Below are 20,743 nucleotides of genomic sequence, written 5' to 3'. Positions count from 1 at the left end.
TCTCAGCAATTTCGTTCGATCAAGGCATTTCCTCCTCTCGATCGAAGTCTTTATTATCAGCCTTACTCGATCGATCACCAACATCACTCGATCGAGTCATATTTCTTGCATTTCTACTCGATCGACCACCAGAAATGAGTCGATGGAGGATTTTCCTTGGATTTAGCATTGTTTCTTCCACTGACAACTGTTCACTCTCAGTAAAAGTGCTTTCCGGGTCTGATATATCTTCACCAGTCGACATCTTGGTTCCTTCATAAGAGAGACCGCTTCAAAAATTTATCAGATTAATCGTCTCATGTTGATTCTTATCGGGTTGAGATGGTAAATGACCCGGTTTCCTTGAAGATTGGTTAGCCGCGAGTTGACCAATTTGAGACTCAAGTGACTTTATCGACTCATCTTTCTGTTGGTCACTCTTCTGCAGCCGAACAGTCAACGATTATATCATTGACTTCAACTCAGTTATCTCACTTACACCACTAGAAGAAGCTCCTTGATTCGGCGGTGGAAAAGATGGAGGCTTGTTGAGCCTTGTGAGGGGGGATGTAAGGCTGTTGCTGCAGCGGTGGGGGTGAAGGGTTTAACACATTCTGACAGGTTCATCGAAAATTGGGATGGACTCCACTCTGATTGTTATAATAAGAACCTCCTTGCCTATATTGCTGAAAGGCAAGAACCAGCTCCTTCTCAGTTAGACAGTCAACAGCAGTGTGACCATCACTACTCCCACACCTCTCACAAGAAACGGTTTCTTGTCTAGTCAACAAGTGAACCGTCTGTTGATCACCAGCATTCTGCAATTCCAACCTATCAAAACGGGCATTCATGGCTTCAAGTTGAGCGACAACTGCATTATCAACAGAATTAACTGTCCGAATATCATCTCTTAGGTTCCCATACTCAGCACAATGGGTGGTCATCTCCTCTATTATTCCCCATCCCTTGTCATTATCATTATTGTTCTGAAATCGCCCATTTGGTGAGGCATCCAAGATAGCACGATGGTCGTCATACAACCCATTATAGAACTGGTTGCATAAGAACCACTGATCAAAACCATTATAAGGAAGAGACCGCACCAACTTCTTAAACCGGCACTAAGCTTCATAGAAGTTCTCATCTGGTGCTTGCTTGAAACTTGTAATTTTTGCCCTCAGCTGGTTAGTTCGTTATGGAGGAAAATACCTTTTATAGAAGGCAAGGGCCAGGGTCTCCCAGTTGGTGATCCCAGGCGCGGTTCTGTCAAGATCTGTGAGCCATTCACGGGCTCCATCTGTCAAAGAAAAAGGAAATAGAACCTCCTTAATATTGTCCTGGGTCACTCCCTTAGTAGCGGGAATGGTAGAGCCATAGTCAGTGAAAGCCTCCATATGTTAACACGGATCTTCACCCGCCACGCCCCGGAACAGGTTCCATTCGACCAGATTGATATAGGACGGCCGGATATCAAAAGTTTTGCCATCCTCGGTCGCAAGTTTGAAACCTTTGGGTATTGAGGCAGCTGTGGGCTCTGAGTGACTCGCATTTTCACTTGATTTACGGCAGAAATAGATTTATCTTCTTCACAAGACAGGTCTTCTGCAAATAAAAAGTGTTCTAGCTCAGGTTCAAAAGTACTCAAGGCTTCCTTTTGAATCTTTCTCAGCAGTCTTTGTCTAATGTGAAAGGTTTTTTCTGGCTCAGGATCAGCTGGAACTAACTCTGACCTACTATATCTGGGCATAAACAGCACTGGAGAAAATAAGTGAGAACTATCTCAAGGAATAAAAATTCCCTGAGACCGAGAAAAACAAAGACACAAAAACAGACAAATAGGCTATTGCCTCCCCGACAACGGCGCCAAAATTTGATACGGTCGTTATGTACCAAAAATAAATAACTAAGTATAACTAACAAAAGCTAGCGATAAGTAGGGTCGATCTCCATAGGGAGGCTAAGTATCAATTTGTAAGTCTGTCTATCTAGTCACAATTGGGGGTTTTAAAGTTGTTTTCTAAACTACTGAAGGCAAAGGTCAAGAGAAGTAAAGATAAGAGCAATAAAGAGATAAAATAAAAGATATGTGATCAGACAAAAGATATATGTCAGGATTTCGGTTCACCATGGCAGTTCATCGGCTCAGTCATAAATATTCTAGACAATCTACTGTGAGAAGGGCAAGGGAAAGATCCTTCCGGTCCGCTATCCACCCTAGATTACTATTAACTTAACTTCTGTCCTCATTTGGTAGTCTACTGTTCATATCAGGTTTGTTCGTTCTAATCTTCCGATCCAGGACCGAATTTAACCAGATTAAAGTTATTTAGAAGCGTGCACTCAACTAAACATGTTACAGTTATATTGCTATGGTCACATATTCTCTCAAATAAATCATCTAGCCTATTCACATCATCGTCACTTTACTACCATGACTCCCTTAATCCTAACATAGAGAGATTAGCTACTCATGCTATCGGATTTAACAATAATAAAAACGAATATGCTAAGGGTAGACATAGTAGAAAGATTAAGATTAAGCATAAACTAAACAAGGATAATAGTAGAGCAATAGGACAACGATTAAGAAAAACAAAGTAATTAATTAAGATTAAAAGGGAGAGAAAGATTACAATAAAGCAAATCCGGCGTAAAGAGCAAAGTAGCAGAGATTAAGAGTAAAGTATGAGTTGTAAAACGTAATTAAGTGTGTAGAAGTGTTTATGACCTAATGACGACTTCCCTTATACAGGGAAGCATTTTTGTTAACAAAATAAACCTAACACGGAACAATTAACCCGTGTACTATAGCTAGTTACTCGATCGAGGCTTTTTATTACTCTCGATCGAGTACTTCTCCAGCAAAACCGTTCGATCGAGCAACTGAGGCTCTCGATCGAACACTCCTAAGTTAGCCATCTTCGATCGAGCAAAGAAACCACTCGATCGACCTTCTGAAGCAGCCAAACCACTCGATCGACCATAAAATCCCCTCTATCGAGTGTCTTCCACATAGAACAACATCAAACGCATTTGGTTAACCTTTAAGGACCTCCCTTCACACTCCCCGAGGTATGACTCCTGCTCTAAATCTCCGTCTCATTAAAATGCATGAAAAGTGGGACGACTAAGGCATGATTCCACTACTTTTAAGTCCATTTCAGCAATTAAGACAAAACAAACCAAAGTAGCCAATTCGGGGCATTTTGCAATACAAAGCAACGAAAATAGCATAGAGATGCGTGCAATAAGAGGCTAAAAAGTCTATATAAATTGCACGTATCATCTAGGCAAGAGGGGGAATTCCACGATCCTACAGTGTTTTCTAACACCATAGGGATTTGGCTCTTGACAACAGCATTTAGCGATTTTGGACGAAAGTAGCCCAGTTTAACACAACTTGGAGGTGACTTATTTGTATCCTCTTGGACTTAGTAACTAGGAGAACTAATATCTATGATGGAGCGTGTACCCTTAAATTGCTTCCCTTGTAGGTGATTTCCGCCACTTAGATGAGGAAAGTGGCTATTCTTTTGTAGATGCATCCTTTTACTTGTTCTTGTGTGCTTAAATGTTAGGATGTATCCCCATTTTGGCAAGCCCTACCTTGCCTTTTAAGAAGGCATCTTACCTCATAGATGTCTTGTTGTGACTTGAAGGGGCGGAGTGAGACCCCTAATTTTCTCACATCGGTTTTATTATTAGACTAGTATAAATAAAGGTCATAGTTTTAGTCACCTCTTTACTCGGGACGAGAAAAGGTTCGGTTTGGGAATATTTAATGTGAGTCATATTTACGCACATTTAGTCTCCTAACTAGCCTAGTTCCCGTACATTTTAGTATATATTAGGGTCGTTTCTTGTCTTTAGCTTCCTATTATTCATGTTCTATAACGTTTGGTGTCCTTTGTAGGAGAGGAGCACTAACCTTGCCTAAACGGAGTGAAACGAAGCTAAATTGATAATATCCAACGATCAAGCATCAAAGAGAAGACCAACACTAAAGGCCTAAGTCAATGAAACAATTAATTGGGCAATGACTAAGGATCCCCACGACCCATGAAGGATCCCCACGAATTATAAGAGAGTCATTACAAGAGGAAATTTCTTGGAACCGAACCAAGACTTGCTTTTCTGGCTCTGAAAATATGCTAGATGAAACAGCGTCAAAAAATAAAGTGGTCTAGGCTTTTGAATCACTCTAATAGGAGTCCGGATGAGGAAATGACGTCCGTTTTACAATCCAAGCTCAAATAGACAAGCTACCCGTCGGGAAGACCGACCCAACTCTTGGTCGCCCGGATTCTCATGCAGGGAGATTTTCTCAATCATGGAGTTGTGGGGTTCCTCTTGGGACTTGTATGGCTCTAATCCTCTTTTAAAGGGCTTAATCGTCATTTAAACCCTTAGTTAACCTAATCCTTGTACTACTATTTATACCCCTCTTGTATTTAGAGAAGATTGAGCTTCCTTAGTTTAGATTAAGCTCTCATTAGGAGTATATTAGAATAGATTAGTCTTTAATCATCCCATAAATTACAATTTAATCTTTCCTCAATAATTTCTCATACAATCATAGATTTAGCTTGGTACTTGAAGAATTCATGAGTTTGTATTTGGGAACTAACAACTCTCCACCATTAATCAAAGGGTTTCTTCCATTGCTCCTCCATTTCCTTTGTTCAATTTAAGTTGTTTACATTTGGATCTCTTGGGTATATATTTGAAGACTATGTGACAAGTTTCCATCTTTATTCAAGGATTCTTCTTTATTTATGTCCATCTTTACTCTCCAAGATTGGTAACACTCTTAATCCCTTTTTTATTTACTTGTTAATCTCTTGTTCGTTGTCTTGCTTAATAATCATGTTCACTTGTGTTGTGATGTTTGACACCATTGCTAGCATAATAATCATGATGTGTAGTGAGTAGTCTCCTAACAAGGGATTAGTGTGGGATTAGGGGAGTTAATAATGCATAAGATTTATGCTTAATGAGATCATATGAATGCTTGCTTATTGTTTTTCAACTTATGCACATGTCATGTTTAATGAAATGCTTGATTGACAAACTAGCATGTTTCTCTTATCCTTTCAACAAGACTTGTAAGACATAAACCAACTCAAGGCTTGTTAGACCATGCATATAGTTGAGTAGTAAGAATTAAGTCGATTGTAGGTGTTGTAAAGTCTTGACCGATTCGGCTCCGGGACCCAAACCTTCCTAGGACTCATTTTTGTTATATCACCATGAATAGGGAAAACCATGTCGACTTGTAGGTGTTATAAAGTCTTGATCGACTCGGCTCCGAGACCTAAGTTTCCCCTAGAAATCGTAAGATATACACTAAATTGATTCCAACAATAATAATTGCTTGTATCTACATGATTCATTTATGCTATTTCACCATGATTCCCCTATGATCCCATGACACCCTAGTATCTTTAATCAATTGTTACCCTTTCATTTCTATTTGCTTGCCTTGTTATTTGATTGTTTACATTTCCTAATTATATCTTAGAACACAACTCCAACCCAAACCAATTGTTACACTAGCATAAATTAAGATAGATAGACTTAAAACCCAAAGCACACCGTCCGTGGATCGACCTCGACTTAACCATTAAATAGTTGTTTGTTGAGATTATAAATGTGTTTGATTGAGTGAACAACGACTCACTCACCACCACACCATCCGACGAATCTGAAACCTTTTAAAGGGCAAACAAAATATAATTTATGTGAATATATTTAAATAAGTATGAAAGCCATGAATAACAACATAAAGCAATAACTAAATAAGGAATATGACTTTGTATAGTCTAGTTCAGCATTTAAAAGGCGGAAGTTCGTAGTTCCATTATGTTATCTGATCTAAAGAATGCAATAATGATGGTGTTTGATCAGGGAGCAATAGAAATTGAGAAATATAGACGATGTGTAAAATCTGCACCAAACACAATGATCAACATTAAAGCTAACTCTAAAAGCAGAAAAATCCAGGGATACATACATCAAAGTGGACAATAGATAACACATAACAAACTCCTTATTAAATAAAACAGAGAAGTAAAAAAATTAAGCATACCCCTTATCCAGCTCCATAATCAGTACTGTAATGATGAAAATCATATAATTAATCCACCTAAAACATGCCATCAAATCATCTTTAATCATTAGTTAAATTGCGCTCCTAACTTTGTGCAGGAGGAGCTGACATACGGGGCTCAGCTAATCCTAGTCCAACTTCCGGCCAGGGCCAACCAAGTTCCAACTCAGGCAATGATCGGGCTTTTAGGAGAATGACAAGGTCCAGCTATCAGTTGCCTACATGGCCAGCTGATAGAACCCTCAACTGAGCTCCAGGAGACTAAAATCCAGGGTTAATCCAGCCTAGTTAGTTCAGTACTAGCAGCCAAATAACAAACAAAAGGCACATGAGAAGTAGGAGGAATGTCACTATCAATATCACTATCACATTTCCTTAACTGTATGTTCAGACAAAGGCTAAAGTGAAGAATTCGAAGAATGCAGGTTGCCCAGTTCCTTTTTGCAAAACAACAAAGACAATTAGGGTTTTAAAACTCTAAAAAGAGCACCACCACATACCTGCATCAGAGCAAGAAGCCTGCACCAGAACAAGACCAGAGGGGCTGACATTCACTTGTTTTACCTCTGATTTTAGGTTGCTTTTAGTTGACTCCTTTTTTTAATATATTTATTTTTTGTTGTTTGTTTCCTAGATGGATTTGTAGCCCTTTGATCAATCATACTCAGAACTGTAACCTAAAGCTGGCCTATATAAGGACCAAGCTTCTACTAAATCCAGCAGACTTCTGATGAATGAAAATTTAAACCTTGAGAATTCTCTCAACTTTCAAACTTGTGCATTGCTGTAGTTTGAGTCTAGGCCTGTTAACTAACTTCTGCCTTGTTGTAGTTAGTTGAACAAAGTTTGTTGGCATAATTGAGTCAATCATGTGCCCTGCTGTGGATTCATTCAATTGTGTTGTTTTCAAGTTTGAGTCTTAATCCTGTGTCTTGCCCTGGATTTGAGTCTTAAATTTGTTAAATTATTATCTTAAGTATCATGTGACTTACTGTTGAGCTTGAGGTCATAATTATATCCAGTCACCAGTCCAAAATCAAAAGAATCAGCCAAGTAAGCCTTTTCTACCTGGGAATAGTAACTGCCCTGGGGTATTACACTGCAAATTGGTAATCATGGCCAAGGTTATAACACAATTCCACCTTTGTGTTAGTCTTGGGCTGAGAGAAAGTGTGAGTTCATTATCCCCACCTACAACAAAAACACAAAAACAACTATGAGTGAAGAGAGACTTACTGGTATTGAAACCAGGATAGAAACTCTTGTAGGAAATGTGGATACACTACTTAATGTTGTCCACATAGTAATGGAAAGGTTTCCAAACCTTGATCCAAGAAGACAACCACCTGCCAGAGGAAGAGGAAGAGGAAGAGGTTTCTTTGTGGGAGCAGGAAGAGGACAACCACTACATGAGTATGAATCAGATTCTGAAGAAAGCAACATACTCAGGATCAAGATTTAGGCTACTAGAAAATTCAGGGATTTCTACCTTTAGATGCGTGTCTGTGTATTAGAATGGATTAGGGATATTCATAAAATCTTTGAGTATAAAGGTTACACTGATGTTAAAGCCTTTAAAGATGTTGTCTTGAAATTAAAGGGTTACGATTCTCTATGGTATGACAACATGAAACACCAAAGGATTAGGGAAGGAAAGGAACCACTTAGGTCTTGGTCTAGGCTTAAGAAAAAAATGCTGGGTAAATTTTGTTAGAAATCTTTATCTCATTATACTCAACATATTCATATATGTTTCAATTTTAATTATATCTTATGCATGCAAACATAAGTAAATATAGAGAAGAAATCATCATTCTTACATTGGAAATTTCGGATTATTGGGCACAAGTGAGTTCTCCTACTCACTTGTTCTTGAGCTCTCCAAATATTGGATGAACAAAGGATTCAAGTATAGAATCCCTCCCAAGGAATAATACCCAAGATAACCTCTTAATAAAATTAATATTATTGATACAAGAACAATATTAATTTTAAATAAAATTGACCCAAAAGTATTGTTTTTGGTCTCTTAATTTTCGGTTTAGGAGAAGGGAGAAGGGAGAAGAGAAGTAATTTATCTCTCTAAAACTCTATATTTTTAGATGATGATCAATGAATAATACACACTAGCTTTTGCATGTAGTGTGTGAGTGAATAATAAGCAAAAATATTTTGCTCTTTTCTTATGGGAAAACCGAAAAATGGGGAGAGGAGATAACCCAATGCATGCTCACCTTTTCTTCCCAAGAGAAAGCTATGTATGCAAGGCTATATGTAGGCATTATCATTATGTTTTCCACTTATAAATAATCAACACAATTTCATCCTAAATACTCCCTCCATTTCGGTACACATACATAAAATGGATGAGTCCATTTTATTTGTGATTTTGTCAATATGTCACATGTGACACATTTCATGACATCTTATTTATAAAATGTATTTTTAACCATTAAAAATCAACATATTAATAAAATATGTCACTTATAAAAATTAACATAGTAATTCACAATTACTTGTACCAAAAATGGTTTACAAATTTATAAATCACAACATCTTACATTTATAATAAATTTATAATAAATTATTCATTCTGTTTCAATTGTTTTCGTAAACAATAATTTCATCTAAGTAATAAAACAATTCGATTACTTAGACCGTATCTTATTTAATCAAATTACAATGAGACACGTAAATATTACTTCCAAAATCATCCGTCAATTTTAAGTAATTTAATTAACTCGTAAAGTCATACGATCAATTAAACATTCAATTAAGAGTGTTACCCTTTAGGTATGACCTAAGGGGATCAACTGATCACCACCGTCGCACGACAGTAATGTCAAACTCTGGTCAGCCAAGCATTACCGATATGTGTGGACCAGTTGACTGTAAAATATTACATCCCACATGTATTCTTAAAATGAGATTTAAACATGTGATCATTATGATCAACAGTTGTGATCGCATTATTGTCGGAGGACACTCATTCCAACAATCTCCCACTTGTCCTCGAGAAGTGTGCGTCACCAATTCTCTTGTCCTATTACTATCTCCCACTAGATGCAAGGTGTCTTTCGGGTCGTACTTGCAAGTGATCATATCTAGAGTGGTTTTCTCGATCTGGCGAATAACTGATTGACCGGAATTATCTACATACCGAGTGTGGCCACGCATTTCCAGTTCATTACTCCTCGAGTGGCCCTGAGATATTATTTTAACCCTGACAAGGGGGTGGACAATTCCTATCGCACTTATTCCCTTCGACTAGCCACAGCCATCATAACCCAAAATATGCCCATTTGACCCTATTTACGAAGGTCGTAGTAACACAAATCAAAGTTAATCTGAAACTGTGCCACCTTAGGCGAACAGTCTTTAGTCAAAAGAATCGACTCATTAGAATACTATAGTAGCTCTCGCCACGACCAGACTATATAAATTTGCCAGAACTCTATAAGCGATCATAAGGCCCGACAAAGTGTTCCTAACAGTCTGCCTATGTGATCGACTAGTCATCTCACATGGCTCTATGGCACTTGAACTTGCCATCAATCGCATCACACTCTAGTCACTTCGAGACGTCACCTCATATAAGTGACTATGGGCGAATACCATGTTAATCCGGGTTCACTTTAACGGAGTTCAATATTGTCTCTACAACCCGTTTGGATGTAACAAAGTATAAAGGAGTTTTCAGATTTAAAAACTCAAACGATAAATGTGATTATCATATGAGTAGTCAATACTTGATTACTACTTCATATTCTATAATCCAGTTTGATCTTGAATGTAGTTGTTCATCTCAATTCAATTGAAATGACATGACTCATCATGTTAAGCCTATGAGAAGGCTTTGGTTAGTAGGTTTTATCAACTTCTTGTACCTTACTCAACCTTACTACATACTCGTTTTCCTTTGTAATGTATACATTTGCATTACGAAACTTTCTGAGTACGTGTCGAGATCCAATCAAGACATAGGCCCTCTAGCCTTAGAATAGCTCCCACTGTTTTCATAGTTTGCGGGACCCATCCCTCTCGCACATCTCATGATTGCAAGTGTACTCAATTTCCGTTGTGAGCATCCTCATTGTTCTTTATTGCTTAGAACGATTCTAACAAATCCATTTCTTAAATAACATGGCCACTATGGTATCTAAACCATCCTAATGTGTTTTGATTATGGTTTTGTCGAAAACCATGCGCAATCTCAATTGTCAATTGTCATTTGTGTAACACCCTTACACAAAATTGCATCAAAAACACTTTGCATTACATCCTTAATGCTTCTGCAAGCACTTAAGGGTAATCTTTATGGCTCACTTGGTAAATATTACTTAAAATAGATTTGAAACAATTCATCATACTCAAACATCATTTCTTATTTAATTGATTCGGCAGCGGAAGCAAATGGAATCAATCAAATATGTTCAATTCGATTGAACTAGTCATGAATCTTATCAACATAAGACTTCTTATTTCACTTTAATATCATGTAGATTAATCTTCATAAATCCGGATATTAAGGATGTATTATAATACTCCAAAAGTCTTAAATCATTCCCAATGATCAATATGTCATCCACATATAAGACTAATTAAAATTTCCGTAACTCCCACTAAACCTCATGTATAAACACAACTTCTTGACTTATCGAGAAAGGTTTCATAACATGATTAAAACATTGATTCCAACTCATTGATGTCCTACTTAAGACAATCTCTTAAGTCACACATTATCTTAGGATTGTAAGAATCTATAAACTCATGACATGTATTGAATACATTCCTTCTAATTGAAGAAGTGGGTTTTACATTCACTCGTTATATGTATATCATCATAATGAAATACAATCCCTAAGAAGATCCGAATAGTGCAAAACACTTTGCAACTAATCAAGCTTTGATATCTCTCTTAGATATCCAACAATTCCACTCGGAATTTATTTCGGATTTTCATGACTCTAGGCCTTGTATTGAGTTGTGACTTAAACACTCTCATTTAAGTCATATGGTCATTACTTTCCAGAAGTAATTTGAATCAAACAATTTCTTTGTAAGTTGCAAGCTCTGTGATGAACTCCTAGTAACACTAATTCATCACCTTCAACAAGTGATGACTTTAACCTCCTAGGTTTTAAAGAAACAACGTCTTACACAAAACGTCACATGTAGCCAAGAAAGACCGGTTTCTTGCGACATAACATTGACATAACATTCTTTGTGGCTCTTGAATAATTTCTCCCACTCTGTCTTATAGAAATAAACTTGTATTCTAGGAAGACAGCTTCACGAGCCACAAACCCATTGTACTCGTGATTATTGTAAGGAAAAATGAGCATTTGTTTCTTGTGAAAACTTATATACATGGTACCCTACCATTTCATATCTCATATGAATCGTTTAGATTTAGTGGAAAAACAACTTAGACAAAATGATAAAATCCCCAAAAGGATCAAGTATCTCAAAGTAACTTGATTAAAGTCCAAACCATATCGAATGGAGTTTGAATTCTTTATCCAACCACACACTATCCCATAATGCGTGCTAAGAGAGATTAATTTGTGATACTATATCACTTTTCCTTTGGCTTATATCAAAGTCTTCACTTTGATAATCCCATCACGACTAAAGCGTGATTCTTTGAACTTCTTCAAAGATTTCTCTATTTACCTTATTACGTGAACATATTAGCGTCAACTTAAATCATTGGTAAAAGATAATAATCAACCTATTTTGGATCAATGATTTACAACCTCGATCTCCTTTTCAACCAAAAGGCACGAGACATCTTGCTTTGAATACAAGATACGCATATACCATAAGATAAACAATGTAATGGTTTCAAGAGTACTCGATAACTCTTTGCGTTCGTCATTCCAGAATTTAAGGTTCAATCTTGGGTTACCAATTTGAGTCTTGTATCATCTTCATGATATATCATTCTAGTTTGGTTTAGAATATAATCACCTTTGATAATGGGCTAGCCATACATCAAATCATGGTGTATAGGGTCACAAAAGTGAACCTCTTATGTATCTTAACAAAATTATATTCTTATTTAGAGTTTATGAAGGAAATGTAGATTCATATACATATATAACATACTCATATATGTCTAATTAATTTGTCATAAAATTAAATATGGATTTTATGCATGCAAACATAAGATAAAATAGAGGAGAAATCATCCTTACATTGTGATTTCGGTTCTAATGGGCACAAAAGAAATCTCCTTTTCTTTTGTTCTTGAGCTTTCCAAATGGAAGAACAAAGATCTAAGAATAAGATCTCTCCCCAAGCTTTATACCCAAGGCTTAACACTTAATCTAATTAATATTATAAGTACTAGTATAATATTAATGTAGTGAAAATTGAACCAAAAATATTTTGGTTATAAGCTCCTAAAACCGTGTAGAGGAGAAGGTATTTTGGGAGTATTGTATCTCTCTAATTTAGCATTGAAAGTAGAGAGTAAATATTTTCTTTCTAACACTAGAAAAATAATGAGTGAAAATGAATGAATAATTTTAGAGGAGAAAACACTCTAAAAGGCCTAGGAAAACCGGTGGGAGGGGTGCCTTTTTGGGGAGCCAATGCATGCCCATTTTGGTCTTCACAAGGAGAATAGGTTTGCATGGCTACCTAGCTATTTCATCATTATGTTTTCTATACAAAATATAAACACAATTTTTAGCTAATGCACCTCCAAATTTTCGGCACTTATACATAATATGGAGTCCATATTATTTTGTCAATTGTCTATATGTTACATGTCACATGTCACATATATTTGTTATGTAATTTTTAACATATTAAAAATCAACGTATTATCAAAAATACGTCACATACAAAAATTGACTTAGTAATTTCACAATTACTCGTACCAAAATATTTTACCACATTATAAATCACAACAGTTTGTATTTATAATAATTCATTCAATTCAATTGTTACATTAAACAATTATTTCATCCGAGTAATGATACAATTCAATTACTTGGACCGTATCTCATTTAATCACATTTTAATTTGATACGTAAATTTTACTTCCAAAATCGCCCGTCAATTTTCAAGTAATTTAATCAACTCGTAACGTTATACGATTAATTAAATAATCAATTAAGTGTATTGCCCTTTAGGTATGACCTAGGGGGTCAACTGATCACCACCGTCACACGACAGTAATGTCAAACTCTAGTCAGCCAATCATTACCGATATATGTTGACCAGTTGACAGTAACAATATTACTTCCCAATTGTATTCTTAAAATGAGATTTAGTAATGATATTTAAATCATGTAATCGCACTATTGTTGAGGACACATTTCCCAACAATCTCCCACTTGTCCTCGACAAGTGTGCGTCACCAATTCTCTTGTCCTATTACTATCTCCCACTCAATGCAAGGTGTCTTTCGGTCGTACTTGCAAGTGATCATATCGAGAGTGGTTTCCTCGATCCGGAGAATAAGCGATTGACCGGACTTATCTATCATAGATACTTTCCGAGCGTGGCCACGCATTTCCAGTTCATTACTCCTCGAGTGGCCCTGAGATATTGTTTTAACCCTGACAAGGGGATGGACAATTCCTATCGCACTCATTCCCTTCGACTAGCCACAGCCATCATAACCCAAAATACGCCCATTTGACCCCATTTACGAAGGTCGTAGTAACACAAATCAAAGTTAATCTGAAACTGTGCCATCTTAGGTGAATAGTCTTTAGTCAAAAGAATCGACTCATTAGAATACTATAGTAGCTCTCGCCACGACCAGGCTATATATAAATTGCCAGAACTCTATAAGCGGTCATAACGCCCGACAAAATGTTCCTAACGATCGCCTATGTGATCGACTAGTCATCTCACATGACTCTATGGCACTTGAACTTGCCATCAATCGCCTCACACTCTAGTCACTTCGAGACGTCACCTCATACAAGTAACTATGGGCAAATACAATGTTAATCCGTGTTCACTTTAACGGGGTTCAATTGTCTCCACAACCCGTTTGGATGTAACAAAGTATAATAAAAGAGTTTTAAAGTAAAACTCGAACGACAAATGCGATTATCACATATGAATAGTCAATGCTTGATTACTATTTCATAATCTATAATCTAATTTGATCTTGTACATAGTTGTTCATTTCAATTCAATTGAAATAACATGACTCGTCATGTTTTAGCCTTTGAGAAGGCTTTGGTTAGTAGGTTTTATCAACTTCTTGTACCTTACTCAACCTTACTACATACTCGTTTTCCTTTGTAATGTATACATTTGCATCACAAAACTTTCTGAGTACGTGTCGAGATCCAATCAAGACATAGGCCCTCTAGCCTAAGAATAGCTCCCACTGTTTTCACAATGTGCGGGACTCATCCTTCTTGCACATCTCATGATCGCAAGTGTACTCAATTTCCGTTATAAATATCTCTCATTGTTCTTTATTGCCTAGAACGATTCTAGAAAATCTACTTCTTAATTATCATAACCACAATGGTATCTTAACCATCATAACCACAATGGTATCTTAACCATCCTAATGTGTTTTGATTATGGTTTTGTCGGAAACCATGCGCAACCTCAATTGTCAATTGTCACTTGTGTAACACCCTTACACAAAATTGCATCATAAACACTTTGCTTTACTTCCTTAATGCTTCTGCATGCACTTAAGGGTGATCTTTATATACTAGGTAAAGATTACTTAAATTCGATTTTGAAAACAATTCATCATACTCAAAGTATATGAAGTGTTATACATCATTACTCATTTAATTGATCCGGCGCGGAAGCAAAAGGAATCAATCAAATATGTTCAATTTAATTGAACTAGTCATGAATCTTATCAACATAAGACTTTTTACTGACGCTAATATCATGTGGATTTATCTTCATAAATATGGATATTAAAGATGTATTATATTACTCCAAAAGTCTTAAATCATTCTTGATGATCAATATGTCATCCACATATCGGACTAATTAAAATTTCCGTAACTCCCACTAAACTCCATGTATAAACACAACTTCTCGACTTATCGAGAAATGTTTTATCACATGATCCAAAAATGTTGATTTTAACTCATTGATGTCCTACTTAAGACCCTCTCTTAAGTTTCACATTATCTTAGGATTGCAAGAATCTACAAAACTCATGACATGTATTGAATACATTCCTTCTTTTGAAGAAGCGGGTTTTAGATTTACTTGCTACGTATTTCATAACCTCATAATGAAATACAATCCTTAAGAAGATCCAAATAGACTTAAGCATTTCAATTGGTGCAAAACCCTTTGCAACCAATCTTGCTTTGAAATATCTCTTTATTAGTGCAAAACCCTTTGTCACTAATCAAGCCCTTTGATTCGGATTTTTATGGCTCTAAGCCTTGTATTGAGTTGTGACTTAAACACTCTTATGTAAGTCATATGTTCATTACTTTCTAGAAGTAATCAACTTGAATCAAACAATTTCTTTTGTAAGTTATAAGCTCTTTACTTTCTTAAAAGTAGCATGAATTCATCATTTTCAACAAGTGACGAATTTAACCTCCTAGGTTTTAAAGAAACAACATCTTACACAAAACGTCTCATGTAGCCAAGAAAGACCAGTTTCTTGCGACATAACATTCTTTGTGGCTTGAATGCGACATAGCATTCTTTGTGGCTCTTGAATAAATTTCTCCCACTCTGTCTTCTAGAAATAAACTTGTATTTTAGAAAGATGACTTTACGAGCCGCAAAACCCGTCGTACTCGTGATAATTGAAGAGGGAAAAATGAGCATTTGTTTCTTTGTGAAAACTTACAACCATGGTACCCTTACCATTTCATATCTCATATGATTCGATTTAGTGGAAAAATAATTTAGACAAAAATGATAAAATCCCCAAAAGGATCAAGTAACTCAAAGTAACTTGATTGAAATCCAAACCATATCGAATAGCGTTTGATTTCTTATCCAATCACACATTATTCCATGATGCGTGCTAAGAGAGATTAACATGTGATACTATATCACATTTCCTTTGGCTTATATCAAAGTCTTCACTTTGATAATCCCATCACGACTAAATCGTGATTCCTTGAACTCTTTGAAATTCTTCAAAGATTTCTCCTTTTACCTTATTAAGTGAACATATTAGCGTCAACTTAAATCGTTGGTAAAAGAAAATGATCAACCTATTTTGGATAAATGATTTACAACCTCGATCTCCTTTTCAACCAAAAGGCACGAGACTTCTTGCTTTGAATACAAGATACGCATATACCATTAACAATCTAATGGTTTCAAGAGTACTCGATAACTCTTTGCGTTAATCATTCCATAATTTAAGGTTCAATCTTGGGTTACCAATTTGAGTCTTGCATCATCTTCATGATATATCATTCTAGTTTGGTTTAGAATATAATCACCTTGATAATGGGCTTGCCATACATCAAATCGTGGTGTATAGGGTCACAAAAGTGAAACCTCTTTTGTATCTTAACAAGTTTATATTCTTATTTAGAGTTTATGCACTTAATAGTCACAATTAAGTACCACTTTAAATCCAAAAACTAGATTGAGTACACAATTACTCTATCTCTCGACTTCATTGTTGCTAGTCGTCATATTCTATTCATCCTATGTATCCAACACAATGATGAAAACCTCCACTTGTTTCTAATATTGACGAAGTAGTATTAGCAAAATTTATGTTTAATCAAATAAACATTTTTTAAAGAAGAAGGTCCCATTAGATGTCCCACAACTAACTTGTTGATTCTTCAATAATTTGGGGCAGTTTCCTTTCTTGTGTCCAACATTTAAGACAATGGAAACTTTATTGGTCGGGATTGATAGGTTTAGTATCGTCATTCTCAACAACTTTACTTTTAACATTACCTTGTATCAATTCCATTATAATCTTTACTTCTTGAACCTCGTCCTCATCTTAACGGTTTAAGAGAATGCTCCCACTCATTTCAATGAGTCTTTGCTTTGAGTAGCAAAATTGAATTCATGAAGAACACTCTTCATTTGTTCGTTTTAGTCTTAAAACTTTCATTGAAGTGGTTGCGTTATTTTGGTCAATTACGAATTCTGAAAAAAAAAAAAACTAATCACCAAAACAATTTATCGCTTCAAGGTACTTAATTCAATTAAGCATATGAAACATAGTCCATTGTAAGTAGATGTGTTAGTCAAGAATCAAAAAAACCTGTTTGATAATGAATAACTTTAATCTATACTCTTTACAAGAGATCCTTAGCAATGGTTCATTTGAGGTTTTAGAAGCAAATTCATATTTGTCTTTAGTTACGATATTTTAATGGAGATTTGAATCAAAAACGAAATGATATCGTATATGAATTGTGGTAAAGAAATAGAACAATATGATAACGGAATAGTGGAAAACAAAACATTTATCGTTAAATTAATACTTGTAAACAACAAGTAAAGCATTTACATAGTGACCTCTACCCAACTATGATAAATGATTCCAAGACCCAAATTCATATCGACTTAGGCACGGTATGGCCGATGAAACCCTTATCAATATAACTCGGTGGATTAACGCTTTAATCGATTCTACTTTTAGAACTCTTGGTCGATAAAATTACTCTAATATTTATCTATAGCCCGGAACACATGCAACTACGGTCGCGAATACTTCCGTTGAGCTCAATCCAAATTTCGAATAAATGTGTCCATGATCCAAATCCACATCAACTTGGGCACGGTATGGCCGATGAAACCCTCATCAACATGAATTCGGTGGATTGACATTTATCACCCACTTCCCCTACGTAACAAGGTTTGTACCCTGGTAGGGCCGAGTGCACTCCCTCACGAAATAGGTTTTCATGGTTTCTACTATTTGGTAAGGCTATGTCTCAATTTATTGTTTTAGCGAGAGGTCATGTCAATTTATTATCTATCACGTTTTAAGTGAACTAAAGCGGTGAACTACGATAATTCTAATTGACACGGTCGATAAACTCGATGAAAGAAGATGCATGTTTAGTTATGGCGATTTAGCAATGCATGTGACATAAAATAAAATGCAAGCATAAAGATAAATAAATCCTAGTATGGCCTTTCCTAAAATAGAAAAACTATTAATCTATTACATATTCGGAAACCAACTCCATTGGTCCCTTGAACTTCGGTTGTGGCACGCATCTCGAGGTAACACCGTCTTTATGTATCGCCATTCTTGAAGAAATCCGTCTTTAGGAACTCCGGAATGAATAAAATTACATAATAAATTACATAATTTCCTATTATACATTTGTAACTAAAATAAAATAAATCTATTAAATTACAAAACGGTGATACGAGATCACAATAAAATTACAACCGAATCGATATTCCCATACATTTCGGGAAATACCAATTAAAATCTAAGGCCATACTAAGTAAAATTACATAATTCAAAATTACATAAATTAAAATTATGACAATCATAAAGAAAAATGCAGCATTATAGTATGTATGAACATGCTCAATTTTTATGCTAAATCGCCTTTAATTAGCCAATATCATATATTACTCGGTTTTTTACGGATTTGCGTGATTTCAACATTTTATAATCACAAAAATACATAAACTCATATTTATGCATAAGTTAATTACCCTAACCTCTTAGGACTCAAAATATAGTCTTCACTAATAATTTGACCATAATTAACTTTTATTTACTTAAATTGTTCATAAATGGACCAAAAATTACAAAAATAAGCTATTTAACTTCAAATAAATCCAAAAATTTCAAATAAATTCAAAATTTGAAATTTAAATTCATGAACATTCTGGAAAATTCCATGACACTCATAATGTTCAAAATTTTAGGTTAAAAATTTCAAATTTTTAGGAAAAACAATGTTGCGGTTTATCGATATTTAATAAAATAATCATAAAAACATGGAAAAATTATTTTCATTAACTTTTCAATTTTAGATCTGAAAAATATAATAAAATGCAACATTAGACGTTTTTCCTAAGTCATAGATTATGTTTTATTAATTTTCAACTAATAATGTCACTATTTATGCCATTTTTCTTCAAAAATTCATAAATCATGCTAAAAGACTTCTTTATAGCCAATTATTTTACACACATCTTGTAAAATTGCATGTGACAACATATTAATTTTCTATGACCAGATTCGAAATTTAACTCATATTAACCTATTTTTCTCTTAAATCCGAATTTAATGATGAAAAATTCATTTTTCGAGCATAACAAGTCCAAAAATTATGAAAATTTACAGGTTATCTCAAAATAATATATGTAACAACATATCCAAAAACCAAGTGAAAATTCGAAGTATAGCTAATTTTCGACCAAAATGACATTTTTACTCATAAAATCACATTTAAATGCCATTATTGTTAAATATGAACAATAAAAATCCGAAAAATTAACCAAAATATCCTAAAACACTTTAGGACCAGAAATATTAACATGCATGTAATTATTTCGTGATATATCATAATAACACAAATTTTACAAGTTTTATTTGTTATTCATATAACTCGGAAAAACTTTTAACCAATTTGCATGCAAACAACCGTGGCTCATGATACCGATTGAAGGAAATGTAGATTCATATACATATATAACATACTCATATATGTCTAATTAATTTGTCATAAAATTAAATATGGATTTTATGCATGCAAACATAAGATAAAATAGAGGAGAAATCATCCTTACATTGTGATTTCGGTTCTAATGGGCACAAAAGAAATCTCCTTTTCTTTTGTTCTTGAGCTTTCCAAATGGAAGAACAAAGATCTAAGAATAAGATCTCTCCCCAAGCTTTATACCCAAGGCTTAACACTTAATCTAATTAATATTATAAGTACTAGTATAATATTAATGTAGTGAAAATTGAACCAAAAATATTTTGGTTATAAGCTCCTAAAACCGTGTAGAGGAGAAGGTATTTTGGGAGTATTGTATCTCTCTAATTTAGCATTGAAAGTAGAGAGTAAATATTTTCTTTCTAACACTAGAAAAATAATGAGTGAAAATGAATGAATAATTTTAGAGGAGAAAACACTCTAAAAGGCCTAGGAAAACCGGTGGGAGGGGTGCCTTTTTGGGGAGCCAATGCATGCCCATTTTGGTCTTCACAAGGAGAATAGGTTTGCATGGCTACCTAGCTATTTCATCATTATGTTTTCTATACAAAATATAAACACAATTTTTAGCTAATGCACCTCCAAATTTTCGGCACTTATACATAATATGGAGTCCATATTATTTTGTCAATTGTCTATATGTTACATGTCACATGTCACATATATTTGTTATGTAATTTTTAACATATTAAAAATCAACGTATTATCAAAAATACGTCACATACAAAAATTGACTTAGTAATTTCACAATTACTCGTACCAAAATATTTTACCACATTATAAATCACAACAGTTTGTATTTATAATAATTCATTCAATTCAATTGTTACATTAAACAATTATTTCATCCGAGTAATGATACAATTCAATTACTTGGACCGTATCTCATTTAATCACATTTTAATTTGATACGTAAATTTTACTTCCAAAATCGCCCGTCAATTTTCAAGTAATTTAATCAACTCGTAACGTTATACGATTAATTAAATAATCAATTAAGTGTATTGCC

The sequence above is a fragment of the Silene latifolia genome, chromosome 2, assembly GCF_048544455.1.
Source record: "Silene latifolia isolate original U9 population chromosome 2, ASM4854445v1, whole genome shotgun sequence".
Taxonomy (NCBI): domain Eukaryota; kingdom Viridiplantae; phylum Streptophyta; class Magnoliopsida; order Caryophyllales; family Caryophyllaceae; genus Silene; species Silene latifolia.
Note: the sequence above shows the minus strand (reverse complement) of the source record.